The following is a 21,883-nucleotide window of genomic DNA, read 5'->3' as shown; positions in this document are numbered from 1 at the left end:
AAGAGGAAATATTTTTTATGTTCTTTGCTCTCTTTTCTAAGATTAATACTTAGAATGTACTAAAACATTATGATGGCCTAGAACTGTGGCTATCATTTGTGGAAACATAAACCAGATTTAGTTATACAGTACTCCCATTTTATTTCCTATATATACTTTCAAATAAGGTAAGTGGGCAGCTGGAGAGCACAGCATGCAATCTGTCAAGAAAGAGTCTTCAAAATGAAGCTAAGAGGTGCAAGATACAGAGAGAACAGTTATTATCTTGGCAATGGGTGGTAAAATAATTCCTCATAATGATAGCTTTTTATTGCTCTCTAGGAGAAAGAGGTGAAAATTTTGAAGTTCCTCAAAGAAAATCCAGGAAATGGAGGGAAGATCCTGAGTTGGGGGAAAGGAGGCAGAAAACTTTGGTTGACACCCAGCTGAGGAAAAAAAAGACTTGTCTAGTAAAGATTTTAAAGTTGTTGATGTGGAATGTTTAAAGTATATCTCCTTTCTCCTCCGTGACCACTATAAAATCCCCAGTAAAATCTTCTTGGACCACTGTGATGCTTACGTTCATGTGTCAACTTCAACTTGGTTATGGTCCATTTGTTTGGTCAAACAAGCACTGGCCTGATTGTTACTATAAGGGCTTTTCACAATTGGATTTAAATCATCAGTCAATTGATTGCCTCTATGGGTGATTGCATCTGCAATTAACAAAGGAGATTGCCTTCAGTGATGAGAGAAGTCTCCTCATCCAATCAGGTGGAGCTTTAAAGAGACAACTGAGGACTTCAGCAGTCAGAAAGAAGAATTTCAATCTCTGTGTCAATCAACCAGCTTTTCCTGGGGAGTTCAACATCACCTTCACTGGAGTTTCCAACGTGCAGCCTGCCCTACTGAATTTGGACTTGACAATCCCCAGTCATGTGAGTCAATTCTTATGATAAATCTCTTAATGTAAATATATATATAACCTGCCGATTCTATTTCTCTGGAGAATCCTGACTAACACAAACATCAAGGCTTCTGGGAAAGTGGAGACTTTAAAATATGTCAAAGAGGTACAGGCATCTGCAGCCAGCTATTCACAGGACAAATGACAACAGGGTTGTCCTGGCTTCCAGAGCCCAAAAAGTGGAATGCAAATGACGTCAGCTTACTGAAAAGTAGGCAACCCTTTCAATCAATTGATTGGTTTCAGTTCTGATTGGTTTCAGAAACCAATCAACAGATACTTGGCCAACACCTGCCACATGCTCAGCAGGGACCTCGGCAACATGGGGAAACAAAGGAAAGATAACACATGAGAGGAGAGAGAATCCTGAGCAAAGAAAAAAGCCCAGTCAAAGCAGCACTTGGCAGGGATAACAAAATAACAGGATGCAACCTGACATTTCTGAATACCCTATTTGCTGGAAGGGTATAGGAATCTAGGGAAATCGTCACTGAATTTCTCCTGAAAATACATCAAAATGCAAAAGCATCATCTTTTTATTCCACCCATCAATTTTTTTTACATCTGGCAGTCTTTTCCAACCCCTGTCCTCACTTCTCTGAGCCTTTTTCATATCATCTTCCTGTCCCAGAACTCTAGGGAAAAACGTAGTCAGGTATGGTATGGGTGCTATTGTTCATGACATTGCAGCTTTCTGTGAAAAGGACATAAACCCCAGGAAAAAAGAGAGAGCTACCTCTCAAAATAAGGATTCAGAGTATTGAGTGCCTCCCAGATAATCAGTTTTTCAGCTAGAAGTTGCGAATGATTCAGGAAATGTTATGGTCCCTCCTCTCAATAAATTTTGATAGCCTAGTCACTTTAGTGTCAAAGTTGGTAAGATGAAAGAATAACTCATCTTAGAGAAAAGAACTGCAAACAGCAGTATCTATGTAAAACTAATAATATTAAGTCAGAAATGGTTGTAGATGAACTAAGTTTAAATTCATAAACCAAAAAATAGCACCATGTCAAAGAGAAAGTGAAACAAACAACAGTCCAGGCATCTCATCTTAGGTAGACTTTTAGCCAAGACAAACACGTAAATTAAGTTTCTGACGCAATGTCCTTCCAACTAACAGAATTTGGGGCCTCCATGGTGCCATGTTTTTCCTGCCTTTACTGATTCCTAAGCTTCTGATGCCCCCTTTGGTTTTAGTCACAATCTTTCCTCTCAACCAGGTAATTGGCTATCAAAGATCAGCACAGGCTGCGCTTAATAAATACCACTTCAATGCCTTAACATTTCTTTAATAGGTGGTGCATAAATTGTCACTCACTGTCAGAAGCATAAGAGAACAAAGCAAACTCTCAGTTGGCTAATGAGACATGCATCCCCAGGTGAATAATGATATATCCCAGCAGCTTTTAGAGCCAACCTTCATTGCCAAGGGAGGATTGCACATTTAGATCTTCATCTTTGCACATTTACTTCTTTATCTTTGAATGGCCCTTCCTCCTGCCCAAAGGAGCTTCACCAATCCATTCAAATGTTTCCAGCTAAAATTATCAGAAAAGTTATCAGTCACAGGAAATACACAGTAGAAAAAATAAAAATATTTAAATAAAAGTTTGAGGTGTCAAGGCAAACAAAGACCCAGGAAAGGAAAAGGATTTGCCATGCAAGAGACAAATATGAAGGAGATGATCAAATTGCTGGATTTTGGGTACTGAATCAATGTCTAACTTTAATCATTTTATTTTACAGTTTACATTACGCAGAATACAAAATCAAGGTAATTAAAAGTTTGAGCAGTAGAATTAATTTTGACTTGAAATCTGTAATTTTTAAAATATTCGTATGTTTTCAAGAGTGGGCTTTATTTTATGTTTTATTGTTGTTGCTGCCAAAATCAGATGGCACAATTTCTTCTAACAGAATGTATCTCCAATTTATTATTGGTCATCTATGGAAAAATAAGGTTTGTATAACATAAATTCTCTTTCCAAAATTGAATGCACCAATTATATTAAGCAATGTAAATATGAATTTTTGTCCATAAAGCAGAAAATTAATCAATTTAAGAAATAGATTATTGATGCTTGACTCTGGGCTTAAGAGCAAAGAAAACAAAGAGTGAAGCAGATTTTAAGTAAAAACTTATGTGCATTTGGAAAAAAGAAAATAATTTTAAATATAGATACAGGAATTGAGTAATTAAGTCCAAGTTGCTTAATTTGCAAGAAGGCAGGGAGAAAAGTGGATTTGCAAATGGATTGCCATGCAAATAATTAAAGAAATTGAAAAATTATATTTCCTCCTCAAAATGTCTTCCAGATTTGATTTATTTCTCTTGCCACCAGCCCAAGATAAATGAGAATATGGCAAGTATATCACAATCTACCATTGTGAATTTTCGAAGACTTATCATCACCCTACACTTTTCCTTACCAGATTTGGGACTCTTAAGTATTGCAAACATTCTTACAACATGGCAACAAAATCTTCTGCTTTCTATCTATTGGTAAGCAGGGTATTATTGCCTGTAGAAAATTGTGTGTGTGTACATGGGTGTATACGCTAAGAAAAGAGTTACTTAACTCAAGTAGATGATTTGGTTTAAGAAAAGCAGATTATGGTGCAGGAAATATGAATTCTAGACTCAGCCAGTCCATAAAAGTCCCATTATATTTGTCCTCATTTTGTGTAGTTTTCCCTCCTTCATTATTCTCTATCATAACTCCCTGTGTTCCAGTTTGCTAATGCTGCTGTTATGCAAAATACCAGAAATGGATTGGCTTATATAAAGGGGATTTATTAAGTTACAAATTTACAGTTCTAAGGCCATAAAGGTGTCCAAACTAAGGCATCAACAAGATGATACCTTCACTGAAGGAAGGCTGATGTCATTCGGAAAACCTGAGTTAGCTGGGAAGGCACGTGGCTGATGTCTGCTGATCCTGGGTTGTGTTCCAGCTCCTCTCTCAGCTCCTGTGTGTTCTTGGTTCTTTCTCCCAGGACGTTTCTCTCTAGGTGCCTGGGGATCCTGTTTTAGCATATCCCAGGGCAAACTCTGGGCTTCATCTCATAGCTAAATGTCCTTCTGTCTTCATCTCCAAGTATCTCTAAGTGTCAGTATCAGCAAGCATCTGGGCCTGTGTGGCTCTTTTTAAAGATCTCCAGTAAACTAATCATGACCCACCCTGAATGGGCATGGCCAAGTCTCCATGGAAACATTCAATCAAGAGGTCACACTCTAATCTTTACCCCCAAGACTGCATTAAAGAATATGGCTTTTGGGGGGGGGGGGCATAATATATCCAAACTGGCACACCCTGTTTTCTGAAGAAGTCCTTTATTTGGAGCATATATCAAGAGCTGAAAATACCTGGTTTGTTCTTTGTTTCCTTGTTTGTCTCTCTCCCTGGATTAGAATGTAAGGTCCTCAAGCATACACCCATCATCTTTCTTGTTCACTTTCAGAGCCCCAGTGCATAGAACAATGCCTAGTAATAATAATAAAATATTGGATACATATGTGAATGATGGCTTTTTCTTGAAAGCTTCACTAGGATCCCATTCAACCCTGCAGGGGCAAAGGAGGTGGTGTTCATTTAAATCATTGCAATAATTCTTTGGGGTTCTAGTTGTAATATCAAGAAAGAAAACAGAGCAGACCCTCACATTCACAACTCACCCATGTTATTTTCCCATTAGCCATAACCCATCTCCCAGAACATCAGCCTCACTCAAGGCTACTCCAAGGCCATGATAAATGAGACAAAGCAAGACCATGTCATAATTTTGTCTAAGCATGGACAAAAACAAAGTCATTGGGACACCCACAAAATACCAAACACAGCCTGTCTTGGCCAAATCAGTGGCTGCTACTCCTTTACCAATTACAGCTTTACTGTCATTCTAGTTCCTTATCCCTTCAGATAAGGCTCATTGAGATACCCCATCCTACCCCATGTCTGAAAACATACAATCTACAGCAAACTCCTGCTCCCTTAGACCCTCCTCTAAATCATCCTACCAAAGCCCAAATCTTCTAATAGTTTCTTTCTAACACCCCTTACTGGGACGGCCCATGATTCCCATGGTATGTGTTCTCTTTTGCTGCTACAAGGAAGAAACCCAACATGTTCAAATGCAGGTGTTTTCTGATGGTCTTCAGTGAGGATATTGACAGGATACCTCAAAAAAAAAGCATGAGACAAGAGTAAGAAATTAGATCTTGGAGTGAGTATAAAATACCAGCTAGATATTTTACTAATAATAGTAATAATAATAGCTAGCATTTCTTGAACTTGTGCACCACGTCAGGCACCTGGGCTGCATCTCATTTAATCCCCACAACAACTCTATGTGGTGGATTCTATTATCTTCCCCACTTTACAGATGGGGAGATTGGGGTTCAATGAAGTAGCTTGACCAAGTTCACGTAGGTAAAAGGTGGTAGAACCAGCATTCAAACCCAGAGTGTCTGAAACACTATGCTGATGTCTCTCCTGATGGCTTATCTTCAGCAGAGGTTAAATTTTCAAGGACTCTGTTTCTAAACTCTGGAAACAAAGATTCTGTGTTCAATGTGAGAGAGGCAACCTTCAAATCCAAGAAACATAAGAATTTCAGCATCTGTTCAGAATATCCTGAAGGGATCCATACCTCTGCCAAGCAAATATTCAATGTCTGCTCTTCCGAGCAGCTTAGTCATTGTCACTAAATTTGCCTCACGAAACCAGTCCTCCGTGGGTCTATTTTTTTTAAAGCTAAAAGTGACTGTCTTTCTGACTACATAAGCATTTCTCGGTGGGAAACAAGACGGGTTTTGTTCCTGTCAAAGGAAAGAGCATCCTTTCAATAAAAGCAACCGACTGTTTCTCCAACTGTGCCGCAAATGCTCGGCAGCCAGGCCTGAATGGACTGAACCCACAGAGCACCCCTCTCATCTCTGAACTAACAACAAGCCGGAAAAGTTACAGCCAAAGCCAAAGCAGGGCACAAAGCAACAGGAAATTTTTGCCCCAAAAGAAATCAAAAGAAGTGTCAACCACATTATATCATCTCAAAACGTGATTCTATTTCTTCTCTCAGCTTTGGAAGGGAACTATTCAACTGAGGTGAGTCACTGACTAGGTTCTGAGAAAATTGTTGAGGCACTTGGCTCACATGTAACAATAAAAATAAGACCAACCGATAGCCAGCTGAGTTGCTCCTTTGGCATAATTCTACGAGGACAAAATGGGTGTTTATCATAGAGTAAATAAAGGAGAAACAGAACCATAAGGTAGAGGTATAGTTTCCTGTTAGTCCTCACAGCAGTGACCTAAATAAGATGAATTCACAAAGCAAGAAGGCTGGAAAAATCCCTGAAATAGACTGATGCAAAGAAGTTTCCAGAAGTAGGAGGACCCCTCTGTATACTTCCACTTCCCACAGTAAGAGCCATTCTTAACAACTTGCTCCTCCCTGGTAATTAAGTAGCCAGAACCCAGACTGTGAACTGGGGTCAAATAATTATTTCACAGAATCTACTCATTCAAATGCATAATTACTTCACACTAAGTAAATAAAAACGTTGTTATGTGAGGGATCTGTAACTTCATTTTCTGTCATAAACAGATGCTTACACTGGAAAAGTCTGGAAACCACTGGTCTAGGCCATATTTTCTCATTTTGTGACTAACAATTCCACACAAAACAAAATTCAAAAGTCAACATTTGTTAAGCAGCAATTTGATTTCTCCAAACCTGCAATTCTCTCAGGAATTTCCAGGTCACTGAGATATGGAAAAAGGTAATGAAACAGTAACAATTAAATTAGTTTTAGACAAGGAACATTAGACACCTTAAGTAGAAAGTAATCAGCTGAGTGCTTGTTTAATGTGATTCACTCTACAGTCATGTTCAAAATGTGTGCATATTTTGACAGTTATATTTACTTGTCGCCTTGTTCTGGTGCATTAGTTCTCATTCATTAAATCTCTCTATATTGGGTCACTTCTCATGGCAGTCTTAAAACAGCCAGAGACTATGAGGACTCTGAAGTCATTTGTGTCCCATTTCTCATTACAATATAAATTAAGATGACAAAATATACCAGACCAGTCCTTTAGATTTTTTTCAACCTGTGTGTCTGAGTTCCTGTGATTCAGTTTTGAGCATTTCATACATTAGTCACTTCCTTACTTCCTATCTTTTTCTACTTAACTTTGCCTTCTTAAATTCATATGCATGTTTTCCAGAAATTCCTAGGGCTTCCTGAGATTTCCATTAAGAAATTGCAGGGGAAAGTGTACTAAACCAGAGTGATTGTGCTGGATGATGAGATCATGGTTCTTTCTTTTTGAAGGGAGTATTTAACGACTGATCATCAGAAAAAAATATTAAAAACAAAATTGAAAATATAATTCTAACTATTTCCATGACAGCTTACAAACACCACAGCTTTCACTCACTTTCCTCCAACTCATCAAGCCTTCTAATCTTGTAGAGGTCACTAAATGTTTATTTATTTAAAAGCATTTTCACTAACATTAGGTAATAACAGAAATACCTTAGGTCTGTTCATTGTTCGCACAAATGGCCAAGGACAACTGCTGCAGTAGTGACTTCTCTTCCACACGTTTTCCTGCTTGCTCTCTCCCAACAACCACAGTGGGCTTGTCTTTTACTTTTTCTGCTTCATATCCTTTCCCTATCATAAGGAAGGAGGACTTCGCACCATCAGAGGCAGAAGAATGACCTTTGGATCTGAATCCTCCAGGCTTGGTTCTTGATATGCTCGTGACTTTAGGAAATTCTCTCTTGCTCAAGCCTATTTTCAAAGCCTCTTGATTGTACTGCAGAGATGGAAGGATGCAGGAGAACTTTGTTTAAAAGAACCATGAAAGTGCATCCAGTTATTACCTGCAAAATATTATTCCTGTAGAACATTTTTCCTTTACTTTTGTGATCAACTTGAGTATTGTTATAACATTAACTGTGTTGTCAGAAACAGAATCCTAGTTTATAATGTTCCTTTTAGAGGAAATAAGGAATTAATACAACCAAATACAGGAAAAGATTAGGTTGCAAGTTGGAGGCATAAGACCCAGTTCCCTTCCCCTAATTCCACCTCTTCCTGCATTCTATTTTAACCCAGTTTCCCTTCTCAAAGCAATGGCCTGTCATAATTCTTTGGCCAGCCTTCACTGTCCTTTCTGACAAAATAATCAGGGAGCAGCAAAGTTCTGGTTTTCTACCAAGGATAATACCAAAAGGCTAATGCATAGATACAAGAAAAAAAACTGAAGTGTTGCCTCTACTCTAGGGAAGAAATGTAATTAACACCATCATGCCCAGTCAAGCCTCCTCTTCTTATATTGATTAGTAATTAGATGCTCTAAAATTAAACGCCAAGGCAGTAGTTATTTGACCATGTATAGCTTCGCCCGTACTGATTGAGAACAGCATCTCGGAAACTGCTATACCCCCATCTCCGTATGATGCCAAGGGGAATAATTGTGCCTCCAATGGCAATTTGTTCAGACAGAGGAGGTCATATAGAATCTAGTGGCAACCTGTTGTCTCTGGTAACACATACCAACTTCATTTCTTAGCTACTTGGCGTCTTCCCTGAAAAACCAGCCAGCCAGGCTCCCGGGCCACTGTTCATAAACCTAAGACCTTCACAGCACATGGGACCTCTTTGTTGCAAATATAGAACTGCAGTTATTTCTTACTTGCCGCTCTGTGTTTCTTCCTTCCTGTCTTGGCATGACTTCATCATGCGAGAGTAGGGCACTAATAGAAAGAAACCAGCCACACAGTGATACATTTGGTGTGATTCCACTCATATAAAATGTAAATATATAAATAAATTTATAGAGACAGAATTAGACTGGTAATTAGGTCAGGCTGGGGAAGGATAGAGGTATTGAGAGGTGACTGCTAAGGGGCCTGAGGTTTTTCCTTTTGGAGTAATGAAAATATTCTAAGGCTGATTGTGGTGATGAATGCGCAACTCTGTGATTATACTGAAAGCCATTGATTGTACACTTTGGATGGATTGTATGGTATGTGAATATATCTCAATAAAACTGTTTAGGGAAAAAAAAGAGTAGGGCACTAATGATGTCACTTCAGTCCTCTATTCCTAGAGAAATGAGATCATTAGGTTTGGCTGCTGACCTTTCTGAGTCCCTCTCTAAGCTCCCTTTTGTATGCGCTGTCAATCCCTTTTACCTCCCCCCACCTCAGCTTTTCATGGTGCTTAGGAATGTGCCACAAGCATTATTGTGTGTTGTGATAAAGAGTCTTTCCTATGGGAGTTATGTTCTGCTTCCTGCAATTCCTGTCATTACTTTCTTTGAACAGCTGATTTTTGTGATCTTTAATCTTAGAATATGAAGTCAATCAGAGAGAGATAAAAAGCACTTGAAGCTGAAAACACAAAACTGCACCAAGAATTCTATATCCGGAAAAAACATCTTTCAAAAATGAGGGAGAGACATTCCCAGATAAACAAAAGCTTGAGTGAGTTCATCACCACTAGACCATCCCTGGAAGAGAGGCTACAGAGGGCTCTGCATACTGGAAAGAAAGGCCAATAGACAACATGAGGACATATAGATCCCAGTAAGTATAATGACAGAGGTAAATATTTTAAATGACAGTACTTGGGTATTTTCAGTTTTGTAACTCCACTTTTTTACGTCCTACAAATCTAAAAGGCAAATGCATACAATGGAATGATAAATCAGTGGTTCTGAACTCTTAATTTATAAACAAGTAATTTGTTACAAGAAGTGCATAAAGTTGGGGGACAGAGGGATATAGGAACATAATCTGTGTATACTACTTTAGTTGGTATCAAAGCAAAAGAGATTGTTACAGATTTAGGAAGTTAAATTTAAGCCCCGTGATAACGATAAGGAAAATGTTGGAGATACGCAAGCTCACAGAGACAGAAATTAGAGTAAAGGTTGCCAGGGGTGGGGGAAAGGGTAAATGGGAAGTAAATGCAAAATGGGTGTGTAGTTTATGTTTGGAGAGATGGGAAAGTTTTAGCAATGTAAGGTGGCAAGGTTACCACTACACAGTGAATGTGATTCATTACCACTCTGAATGGTATGCTCGGGAGGGACTGAGATGGGAAAGTTTATGTTGTACATATGTTCCCACAATTTATTAAAAAAAAAAAAAAGAACAATTAAAGAGTCAATGGCACTTAAAGGCAATACACAATCCTGGATGGGATCAAACAAGGGAGGAGAGAAGGCTCAAAAGAACATTATTGAAACACATGAAAAAATTGGAATATAGAATGTAAGCTTTATATCGATGTTAAATTTCTTGAACTTGATAACTGAACATAAGGTGGATACATAAGTGGATATCCTTGTTTTGAGGAAATGTACATGGTAGTATTTAGTGTTCAAGGAGCATGACATAAACAGTCTACACTCAAGTATTCAGAAAATGGATTAATAAATAGAAAGATGACGAAAAAGAAAAAAAAAAACACTTGAAGAAATGTCATTAAGGTCCCTACCTGGGTTAGTGTGGGAAAACTTAGTGAATAATTGTGAAGAGAGGAAAACAAGAACATAGCTGTGAGGATCATTAGAGACTTAGATATATGTTTAAAGCATTTTAACATGCACAGAGACTTCTGGTCAACCAAGATGGTGGCATAATACAACCCAGGATGCTATTTCTCCACAGAATTTTTGCACAACTAGCAAAAATTGGCAAAGCAATCTTCCTCAAAATTCCAGAAAACAATTACAGGACTGCAGTAATTGGCCAGGTGCCAAACCAAGAAATACAGCTTTAAAAACAGTATGAGAAAGAGAACCTAAGATGGTGGCTAGGTGAGACAGGGCAAAAAAATACCTCCATGAAAAATACTAGATAAAAGCCAGAGAGTGACCCAGAACACCAGTTCCAGTGATGCACCAGCCAGACAAGGTCTGCTAAATCCACAGGGACTGTGCATTTGGTGGAACTGGGAGTCTGCATTCTGAAACGACAGGCTAGGAATGCCCCTGCATGGCCTGGCAGCCCAGGGCTTTCCTGGTGGTCTGGCACACACTTGTGACATGGCACAGCCTTCCCTCAGCAGAGGTCCTGGAAGAGCACAGCTGAGAAGGGGGACTCACTCAGAAACCCCAGGGACCCTATGCCAATACTAAGGACTTGTGGGTCAGCAGCCGAGACAATCTGTGATGAACTGAAATGAAGGCTTAGACTCTTGCAACAGCCTTAAATCTCCAGGAACACCTGGGAGGTTTGATTATTAAAGCTGCCCTGCCTCCCTAACCACCCAGACACACGCCCCACATTCAGGGCAGACAGCACCAAAAACACACCCAAATTTAGTGCACAAATTGAACCCCACAAGAATCAGATCTCCACATACCACAAAGACAAAGTTGGGGAGAACTGACTTGAGGGGAATAGGTGACTCACAGATGCCATCTGTGGATTAGTTAGAGAAAGTGTACACCACCAAGACCAAGCTGTAGATCTGACAAATTAGAGATTGGTATTTTTTATATCTTGAAAGAACTGTATCAAGTAAAGCAAATGCCAAGAGGCCAAAAACAACAGAAAATTTTACAGCATATGATAAAACCAGATGATATGGAGAACCCAAACCCAAACACCCAAATCAAAAGATCAGAAGAGACACAGTACTTGGCACAATTTATCAAAGAACTAAATACAAACACCGAGTGCATGGCACAGGATATAAAGTACGTAAAGAAGACCCTAGAAGAGCATAAAGAAGAAATTGCAAGAGTAAATAAAAAAATAGATGATCTTATGGCAATAAAAGAACCTGTTGGCCAAATTAAAAAGATTCTGGATACTCATAGTGCAAGATTAGAGGCCACTGAACAATGACTCAGCATCCTCGAGGACCACAGAACACAAAATGAAAGAACAAAAGAAAGAATGGGGGGAAAAATCGAAATGGATCTCAGGGATATGATAGATAAAATAAAACATCCAAATTTTGGATTCATTGGTGTCCCAGAAGGGGAAGAGAAGGATAAAGGTCTAGAAAGAGTATTCAAAGAAATTGTTGGAGAAAACTTCCCAAACCTTCTAAACAACATAAATACACAAATCATAAATGTCCAGCGAACTCCAAATAGAATAAATCCACATAAACCCACTCCAAGACATATTCTGATCAGACTGTCAAACACTGAAGAGAAGGAGCAAGTTCTGAAAGCAGCAAGAAAAAAGCAATTCACCACTTACAAAGGAAACAACATAAGACTAAGTAGTGACTACTAGCAGCCACCATGGAGGTGAGAAGGCAGTGGCATGACACATTTAAAATTCCGAGAGAGAAAAATTTCCAAACAAGAATACTTTATCCAGCAAAACTCGCCTTCAAATTTGAGGGAGAGTTTAAATTTTTCACAGGCAAACAAATGCTGAGAGATTTTGCTAATAAAAGACCTGCCCTACTTCAGAAACTGAAGGGAGCCCTAGTGACAGAGAAAAAAGCTGAGGGACTTCACTACCAGTGGATCAGTCCTATAAGAAATGCTAAAGGGAGTTGAGCAGGCTGAAAGGAAGGGACATTAAACAATTGACTGAAACTACATGAAGAAATAAAGATTTCCAGTAAAGATCACATGGTAAATATAAATACCAATACTACTGCATTTTTGATTTGTAACTCCACTATTTACTTCCTACGGGATCTAAAATACATAAACTGTAATGATAAATCAGTGGTTTTGGACTCAATGTAAAATATGTAATTTTTGACAAGAACTACATAAAAGTGGGGGAATGAGGGAGTATAGGAACATAGTTTATGTGTCATATTGAAGTTAAGTTCATATCAAAGAAAAACAAGATTGTTATAGATTTAAGATGTTAAATTTAACCCCCATGGTAAACACAAAGAAAGTATCAGAGAATATGACCATAGAGATGAAAAGTAGAGTAGGGGTTCCGAGAAGTGGGGAAGGGGCAGTGGGGAATTAAGAAATTAGTGTAGGGCTTCTGTTTGGGATCTTCTAGAAAGGGATGTTGGGAAGGTGATAGCATTGCAACATTCTGAATGTGATTAATCCCACTAATGGAATGCTAGGGAGGGGGTGGAATGGGAAGATTTAGGCTGTATATATGTTTCCACAATTGAAAAAAAAAAAAAAAAAGACAGTCTAAATAGATGACAATTAAATGCCAAGGATGATCCTGGATGGGATCTGAGGATGGAGGAGAGGAGGCTCAAAGGGACACAGATGAGACTTAAGGGGAAAAAAAAGGGAAATCTAGAATGTAAGCTTTGTATCAATGTTTAATCTCTTGTACTTCGTAGCTGTGTTTAATGGGATTGCATAAAAGAATGTTCTTGTTCATGGGAATTGTATATGTGAATTATATTGTTTGTTCAAGGATGTGTGCAACTTGCTCTCATAGGTTCAGAGGACAGAGCAATAGATGATGGATGATAGGGAGGGAGGGAGGGAGGGAGGGAAAGGAAAAAAGAAATGGTGGTGTGACAAGATGTTAAAGTTGGTGGATCAGGGTATCAGGGGAGGGGGGTCGGGGTATGCTGGAGTTCTGTGTATGGGGTTTGTATTGTTTTGCAACTGTTCCTGTAAGTTTGAATTTATTTCAAAATAAAATTAAAAACAAATAGTATGAGAATCTTGTGGTACAATTGCTGGCCCCCACCATGTGCTCCCTGGCATGGTGGGGAGCCAGTCTGTACTTCTATTGTGGGTCTCTGGCCCTGTGACTGAGGGAGCAGAGTAACCCCTATGCACATCTAGGGATACCCATATGTCAGTGCCAATTTATCAGCTGGCAGCCAAAACATTGAGCCAGGAAAACCAACCCTGGCTCATCCTCCCAGAACTTGCCCTGCAGGTAGAAGCAGCTTGCTGACAGCTAAAACAGTGTAAAAAACCATTAAGTCCAAGCAGACTGGAGCAAAGGATTTCCAACATTAAGACATAAAAGAGAACATCAAAGAGGTGGAGAAAGTCTATTTTGTATGGAATACAAGGGACATTTGGATTCCTGTAAAAAGGAGAATTCTTAAATCCATGAGGGGCACAAGCCCAGGACAAGACAAAGGCTCAGAAAAGATGAAAGGGATCCTTCACTTCATATTTGCCTCAGGATGATCTTTTTCATAGGAAGGCTAACTCTGAAGAAGAGCACAAGCCAAAACAGAACTAATTTAAAGACTGTGAAGGGTGTTTTGTACCTTGATTTGTGTGTTTTTTGTTAGCTCCTGACACTCAAGGAAATCTCTGCCATATCACTAGCTGGATACAAACTTAAGGATTAAATCTCAGAATTAACACACTTAAAATGTTAAAATGCACAGTGCTCAACAAAAGATTACAAGACAGAAAAAGAAACAGGAAATGATCTATCCAAAAGAGCAAGATGAAAATACAGAAACCATCAATGAAGAACACCAGACTTCAGACATACCAAAAACATTTAAAAAGTGATTCTTAATATGTTCAAGGAGATAAAATAAAATATCAGGAAAATGTTAATGAACAATACAAGAAACTCAATAAAGAGATAGAATTTTTAAAAGGCACAAAACACAAATACTGGAGTTTAGGACTACAATAACTGAAATGAAAAATTTTCTAGAGAGTGTCAAGAGCAGATTAGAGCTGGCAGAAGAAAGAATCAATGAATTTGAAGACAAGACAATTGAAATGGTTCAGGCTGTGGATCAGAATGAAAAAAGAATTTTAAAACTTAAACAGAACCTCAGAGACCTGAGGGACACACTCAAGCAAACCAATGCACATTATAGGAGTCACAGAAGGAAAAGAAAGAGAGAATGAGATAGAAGGAATATTCAAAGAAATAATGGCAAAAAAAAAACTTCCCAAATTTAATGAAAGACATGAATTATAAACATTCAAAAACCTAACAAATCCCAAACAGAATAAACTGGAAGAAAACTACACCCAGACACATAGTAGTCAAATTGTCATATGCCACAAATAAGCACAGAGTTCTGAAAGCTGCAAGAGAAAAGCAATGTGTTATATTCAAGGAAGCCCCAATAAGATGAAGTGTGAATTTCTCATCACAAACCATGCAAGCAAGAAAGAAGTGGGATGAAATATTTAAAGTGCTGAAAGAAAACAATTGTCAACCAAGCATTTTATATCCAATGAGACTGTCTTTCTCACTAGGGAGAGTTTAAGACAGTCCCAGAAAAACAAAAATGAGAGCATTCATCAGTACTAGATCTGGCCTGCGAGTGATGCTAAAGGGAGTTTTTCAGACTGAAAGGAAAGGACACTAGACAGTGGATTGAAGTAACATATAGAAATGACTTCCAATAAAAGTAACCAGATGGATAATGATCAATGCCATAGCTATAATATTGTATTTTTTGGTATGTAACTCCACTTATTATTTCTTGCATGTTCTGAAATGCAAATACATAGTGAAAAATGTCCTTTTTTGGACATATAACATGTATAGATGTAATTTGTATAGATATAATTTGTAACAAGGACAACAAAAAGTTAGGGGACAGAGGAGTATAGAAACAGTTCTTGTGCATGTTACTGAAGTTAAGTTGGTATCAAATCAAACATGATTATTATAGATTTAGAATTTTAAATCTAAGTCCATGGTAACCACAAAGAAAACATCTGAAAAATATGTACAGAAGGAAATGAGAAGACTCCAAATGGCATACTGCAAAAAAATCAAATAAATATGAAAATAGGCATGAATGGAAGAATTGAGGGTCAGAAAATAGAAAAATGGTAGAAGAAAGTCCTGCATTATCAGTATTTATGGATGGACCCCTACCTCACACCATATACAAAATCAATTCAAATAGATCAAAGACCTAAATATAAGAACCAAATCTATAAAACTCCTAGAAGAAAACATAGGGAAGCATCGTCAGGACCTTGTGCTAGGCAATGGTTTCTTAGACTTTACAGCAGAAACATGAGCAACTAAAGAAAAAATAGATAAATGGGATTTCATCAAAATTTAAAATTTGGGGTTATCAAAGGACTTCATCATGGAAGTAATAGGACAACCTACAGAATGGGAGAAAATATTTGAAATCCACACATCTGATAAGAGTTTACCTTAAAAAGTAGCTCGGACATCGTGGTGGGCTCGGTGTGGGGCACTGGGACTGGGGCACTGGACCTACTCTGGGCCCTGCTGCAAGTCAGCCTCCCCAACTTAAAGCCAAAACCTGGCTCCAGAAAACTTGAGAGGAGACCAAAGAGCTGGAGAAGAGGTAGAAAATGTGGCAAAGGCCATAAAGGAGAAAGGAAAAGGGGCACCTGGCCCTGACTGGGCTTTGAGGGAGGCCAGGCTCCTTTTTACATCTGAACCCCAAAATATGGATTTAACGAAGGACATAGATTCAGATGCCAGTACCAGCTGTTGAGTCTCGGTAGACAGCAATATCTTGTTGATTTGGGTTGAGTTGATCCTACGCAACCTATTGACTTAACCCAGCTTGTCAATGGCAGAGGTGTGACCATCCAGCAACTTAAATGGGATTACAGTGTCCAGCTTGTAGAGGAGGAAGCTGATACCTTTAAGGTGAATGTTAATATTTAAGTACAGTTGGCTACAGAACCAGCCATTGCTGCAATTGAAAAAAAAAAAAAAAAATGGTGGTGGTGGTGTTATGACAGACTTCTTATGACCCAAGGAGTTTGGAAATTCTATGCAAGCCGGTTCCATTGTTTTTGCGTGGACAGCCCACTTCAAAATACATGCTTCCCATTTGGTAATGGTCAGTAGTGATGGTAGCACAACATTGTGAATGTAATTAACACTGATGAGTTATATACTTGAATATGATTAAAAGAGGAAATTTTAGGTTGTATTTATATTACTAGAATAAATTTTTTTAAAAAGCATAGGACTGAATGCTAATGTAAACTATTGACTAAAGTTAATGATGTAAGTATAATAGTATTGTTTCATCAGCTGTAATAGTGTTACTGGAATAATGCAAACTTAATAATAGGGAAAACTGTGGGGTAGGTGGGGATTGGATCTCTGTATTTTCTGCATTACACACTATATCTACACCTTATCTAATTAATTTTTTAAAAGATGCTCTGAAATGGATAAAGTTTAAAGAAAATAAGAAAATGTGTTGTATAATTGAGATAGCCAATACCCCTGAAAGATATTGGGCACTTCATTTTGAAGGTTCCTGAGAAAGGTCACAGTTGTATTGGTTATGATGCATTGGACTGCAAGTAACAGAAACTCTGATACAGCAGGCTTAAACAAATAAGGAACCTGATTAGATTACTTAAGAGGAAGTCAGTAGAAGTCAATAGGGCTGCAGGAACAAAACTATTGAGGTTCCAGTTCTACTCACCTATAATTCGGTTCTGATGCCTTTTATGTGTAATATTTGTCCCAAATTTAGCTTTCCTCATAATACAAGATGGCTACTACCAACAATTAGGACCACTTGCTTCCTTGTTTATTTCTTGTAAGAGAAAGAGAAAATGTCTCCCGCAATCATGGACTACATGGCCACATTTGGACCTAGTTAGAGCCCATGTCCCCACCTAGACCAAAAATACTAAGAAATGCTGCATGCTTACCGGCTTAGATAAATTAGGATCCAACCAGGAGATAGGGATGGGGTTGTTTCCCCCAGAGCACAGTGCTGAATGGAAGATGACTGATACCAGAACCAAACCAGGATCCTATCCTCTTAGGATGGGAGGAAGGAGAGGGCAGGCAGCCAACTGTATCTACTGCTATTGCAGCATGACTGCAAACAAGGGCATTCAAATTCCAGCTTCAGAATTTATGTGAATTCTAGCAAGTTACCTAACCTCCTTATGCCTCGATTTTACCTTTGCAAAATAACTCCCATGGTTGCTGTGAGGATTAAATGAGATCACATATCAAGCCATGGGCACAGTGTATGGGAACTAGTAAGTGCTCAATAAATGATGGTAGTGGTGAGTGTCTGTAGGCTGTTGGGATGAACATCGTCAGTGCCATTGCTACTATTCTCACCACCATCACTATTACAAGCTTCCACAACTGTTCTCATTCATGGACTAATTTGTGGGTTTGAGAGGTTTCTGGGCTGCTAAGGGACTGTTATGGATATTGAATTGTATCCCCTTAAAAAAACAGGTTGATGTCCTAATCCCCAGTATCCCAGAATGAGCTCTTATTTGGAAATAGGGTCATTACAAGATGGAATTATTTAAGTTAAAATTGGGTCATACTGGAGTAGGGTGGACCCTAATCCAATGTGAGTGTTGTCCTTATAAGAAGATGCAGGCAGAGAGGAGAAAGCCATATGAGGACAGAGGCAGAAAACATCATGGACTGCAGGCAAGCACCACCAGAAGCCAGGAGACAGTCATGGAACAGATTGTTCCCCAGGAAATTCCAAGGAAGCATGGTCCCCCCACCCAACACCTTGATTTTGGAGTTCTGGTCTCCGAACTGTGAGACAACTGTTGCTTTTGAGACAGAGAGCAAGGCTTATAGACTGAACAAGTGCCCACTCCCAGCTGCTATCCCTTCACCTCCCTCTTCCACTCTCCCAAGGAAGCCATAGCACAGACCGCAACAATCCTTCCCCCTTTTAGGAATCCTCCAGCTGATTCTGCCCACAGAGAGATGCACAATTCCCTGCAGACAAGGAACATGCAGCCCTTTGTAAAGTTGTAGCTCCAGTCCTACAAGTTACCCTAACTCCCCAGTCAGGAAGGACCAAGAGGGGCCCATCTGCCCCCATTCCAGCAGCCCCCGGCAGTTGTTCAGCATCACAAGAGACTCCTCGGAAACATGTCATCTGTTGAATGGGGATGGTTTCTGCTACCCTTTTTATCTTGCTTCTTTCTCACACAAGGAAAATGTGAGTCAGTTAATCCTACGGATATTTTCTCTGTTTTGTACTTTGAGACTAAACCGTCTGTACCATCCCTGGTATACAATTCTGATTGAAGACGGTTTGATTATACAATACAGTAGGATTCTTCCCCATTTCCATGAGTTTCCATCAGTCACTAAGATTCCCAAGGAGACCCACCAAATGTCTGTACCCTCCCAACTGTCATGCACCTTCTTTCCCACATTCTGGAGAGCACCCTTCCAGGCCTGTCACAACTGGCCTCCAAGGAGTTCTGTCCGTCATGAGAGCTTGCACAAACCTTCAGACCTTGGAAGGGCCTCAGGTCTTTGTCTTTACTCCTCAGTCCTGCTCACTTTTCCTCCTTTCCAAATCCACACCACACCCCTCCACCCCAAAACCCCCATTCATCTTTAGCATCAGTTCCTGAGAACCCTTTCCATTCTTCTCCTTCAGTCAATCATGGTGTCTCCCAAGGGAAACTTCAGAGTGGAAAATGCTTTTCAAATGAACAGTGACATCAGTAGCAGGGAAGAAGGAATCTGGGATTTGGAGTCAGGTAGACCTGGGTTTAGAACTCAGTTCTGCTGCAGCTGTGTGGACCTTGGAGAAGTTACTTAGCCTCTCTGAACTCAATGTTCTATATTCTGGAGTTTTCAAAATGGTTAAATGTGACATAAGAGGAAAGTGCTGAGCTCAGGACCTGCCCCAACAAATGACAGCTTTAGAGGGTGGTAGTTCTAGCACCACTAGAAGGAAGTAGATAAGGAAGATGTTATTTTAGAATTTTCAGTCAACATTGAGGAGCATTCTTTTCTCCTCTCTACATCTTAATTAATGAACTGATTATTTTTGTAAGACTGTGAGGGGAAAATTCAGAACCCCAGGAGATGACCATCAACTAGAAGTGTTTTTCCACAAAGCCCTTTCATTTTCTACTTAGCCCTTGGCTGGTGAATTTTCTTTTTTGAGTGGTATTGAAAGTTCCATCAGTGAGGATTCTCCTGTCTTTGGTGAATCAAGCAAAAAGAAGCTCATCTGTCAACCTCTGTGGGCCATGCTTGTCCACTCTTCCTGAGGATGAGGGGCCTCTTCTCTCTTTCCTGCCTGTATCATTGATAGTGATATCATCCAATTACAGCTTTCACTTCTCATATGGAACAATCAGCAATGGCTTTCCTCTATACTCCAATAGTAATATTAGAAAGAATTAGAAATTTACAATACTAGAAAACATTATAGATTTTTGAAGTATAGCTTAGGTTTTCCATTCTCTAAGTGTGTAACTTGCATAAACCATCTCTTGGGATACCATGCTCTCTTAGTGACAGTTTATCAAAGTTATCCTTTCCCAGATGAAGGTCACATTGTCAGATTGTATCATTCAGAGTCCAGTCAGGAACAGCAACTATGAACTAATTTGGTCAGGGAAAATCGAATATAAAGAACTACTAACTATAAGAGGTGATTGGGGTTGGCTAAGAAGAGGTAAGGAAAACTCAGAAGAAAAGAAAATCGTAATCACACAGAGGAGGTCCAGCCACTACCCCAGGACTGAGAAAGAGCACCCGAGGAAAAGGACCCCTCCCCCTAGGGCTGAGATACTGATCTCAATACAGAAGTCTCAAGGAATGGCAGACAAGTTGCTGAGAAGCCCCAAGAGTGGAGCTTGCTGGAAATCTGCCTTCTGAGGTGCCGGGGAAAGCTGTCCGCAAAGAGGTGCCTCTCCTCAGAAGTCATCTGTTTTGGTTTTCTAAAACCAATGAAATTCAATATACCAGAAATAGGCTGGCTTTTACAATGGGGATTTATTAATTTACAATTTGTAGTTCTTAGACCATGAAAATGTCCAAATCAAGGCCTCAACAGGGGATGCTTTCTCCCCAAAGACCAGCTGCTGCCGATCCGCAGCGACTCTGTCATGCGGCCGGGAACACTGTGATGTCTGCTGGTCTCTCCTTTCTCTCCTGAGTTTTGTTGCTTTCAGCTTCCAGTTTCAGTGGCTTCTTCTCTGTAGTCTGTATGGCCTCTCTCAGCTACTCTGGCTTTTCTCTCTGAGCTTCTCTAGGGCATTTTTCTGTGTCCTTCTCTCTCAGCTTCTCTGTCTTTCTCGCTCATAAAGGACTCCAGTAAGAGGATTAAGACCCACCCTGAATGAGATGGGTCACATCTCACTCAAGTTAAGATCCTACTCACTGTGGATTATATGTGAATATATCTCAATATAATTGCATTTAAAAAAAAAGATCCTACTCACCAAAAGATCCTACTTACAATGGGTCCACTCCCATGGGAATAGATTCACTTTAAGAACATGATCTTTTCTGAGGTACATACAGCTTCAAACCATTACATCACCCAAAGGCACCTGGGGTGCTGGGAGGCTGATCGTGGGGAGGTGTCTCAATGGCAGCACTCTGCTGTGACGATGTCCAATGGGAGGCCAGGGGAGGCTGCTGGCTGCCTTGTGCTTTGGGAGCTGGATGCCAGAGAAGCTCAGGCTGCAGGTGCTTGCTGGCGGAAGCACAACAGAACCCGGAGGTGTATGAAACCCCTTGAAGTGGATCTCAGAGTGTGGGGAACAATAGTAAAGCAGCCTTCTATGTGAGAGGGAGCTGGAGAACACAAGCGTGGGGAGGGGCACACTAACGACCACTTCCCATGTGTGTCCTGGAGATTCTAGGGCTGTGCTGTCCCATCAGGGGGTCACTGGCCAAATTTAAAATAATTAATTTTAAATTAAAAATTCAGTTCTTCAGCTGTAATAGTCACATTTCAAGTGCTCAATTGCCACAGGAGGTGAGCAACTGCCTTTGATCCAAAGGCAGCGTTCCTAGCTTCTCACAAACTCTGTGGTGCATACAGGAGATCCAGAATGTCCCCAGTGCCCTGGTGAGAGGAACAGGGAGGTCCAAAACAGCCAGTTTTGTTTTATTTTGGTAGTATATTAAATGTGTGACTCTATTACTCTACCATTCCCAAACTGGAGACCCACAGCACATTTATAAGTATGCCAAGGAAAAAATGTTCCATGCTCAAATAAGATTTGAAAACTGGGTTAATCCAA

At 39.7% G+C, this 21,883-nt stretch overlaps 1 pseudogene; it reads left to right on the top strand.

Annotated features, from left to right (window-relative positions):
• Positions 1-11,657: 11,657 nt before the first annotated feature.
• LOC119506919 lies at positions 11,658-16,708 on the top strand (annotated as a pseudogene).
• The last annotated feature ends 5,175 nt before the right edge of the window (positions 16,709-21,883 follow it).

The sequence above is a fragment of the Choloepus didactylus genome, chromosome 12 (assembly GCF_015220235.1).
Source record: "Choloepus didactylus isolate mChoDid1 chromosome 12, mChoDid1.pri, whole genome shotgun sequence".
Lineage (NCBI taxonomy): Eukaryota > Metazoa > Chordata > Mammalia > Pilosa > Megalonychidae > Choloepus > Choloepus didactylus.
This window is presented reverse-complemented; position numbering and strand designations above follow the sequence as displayed.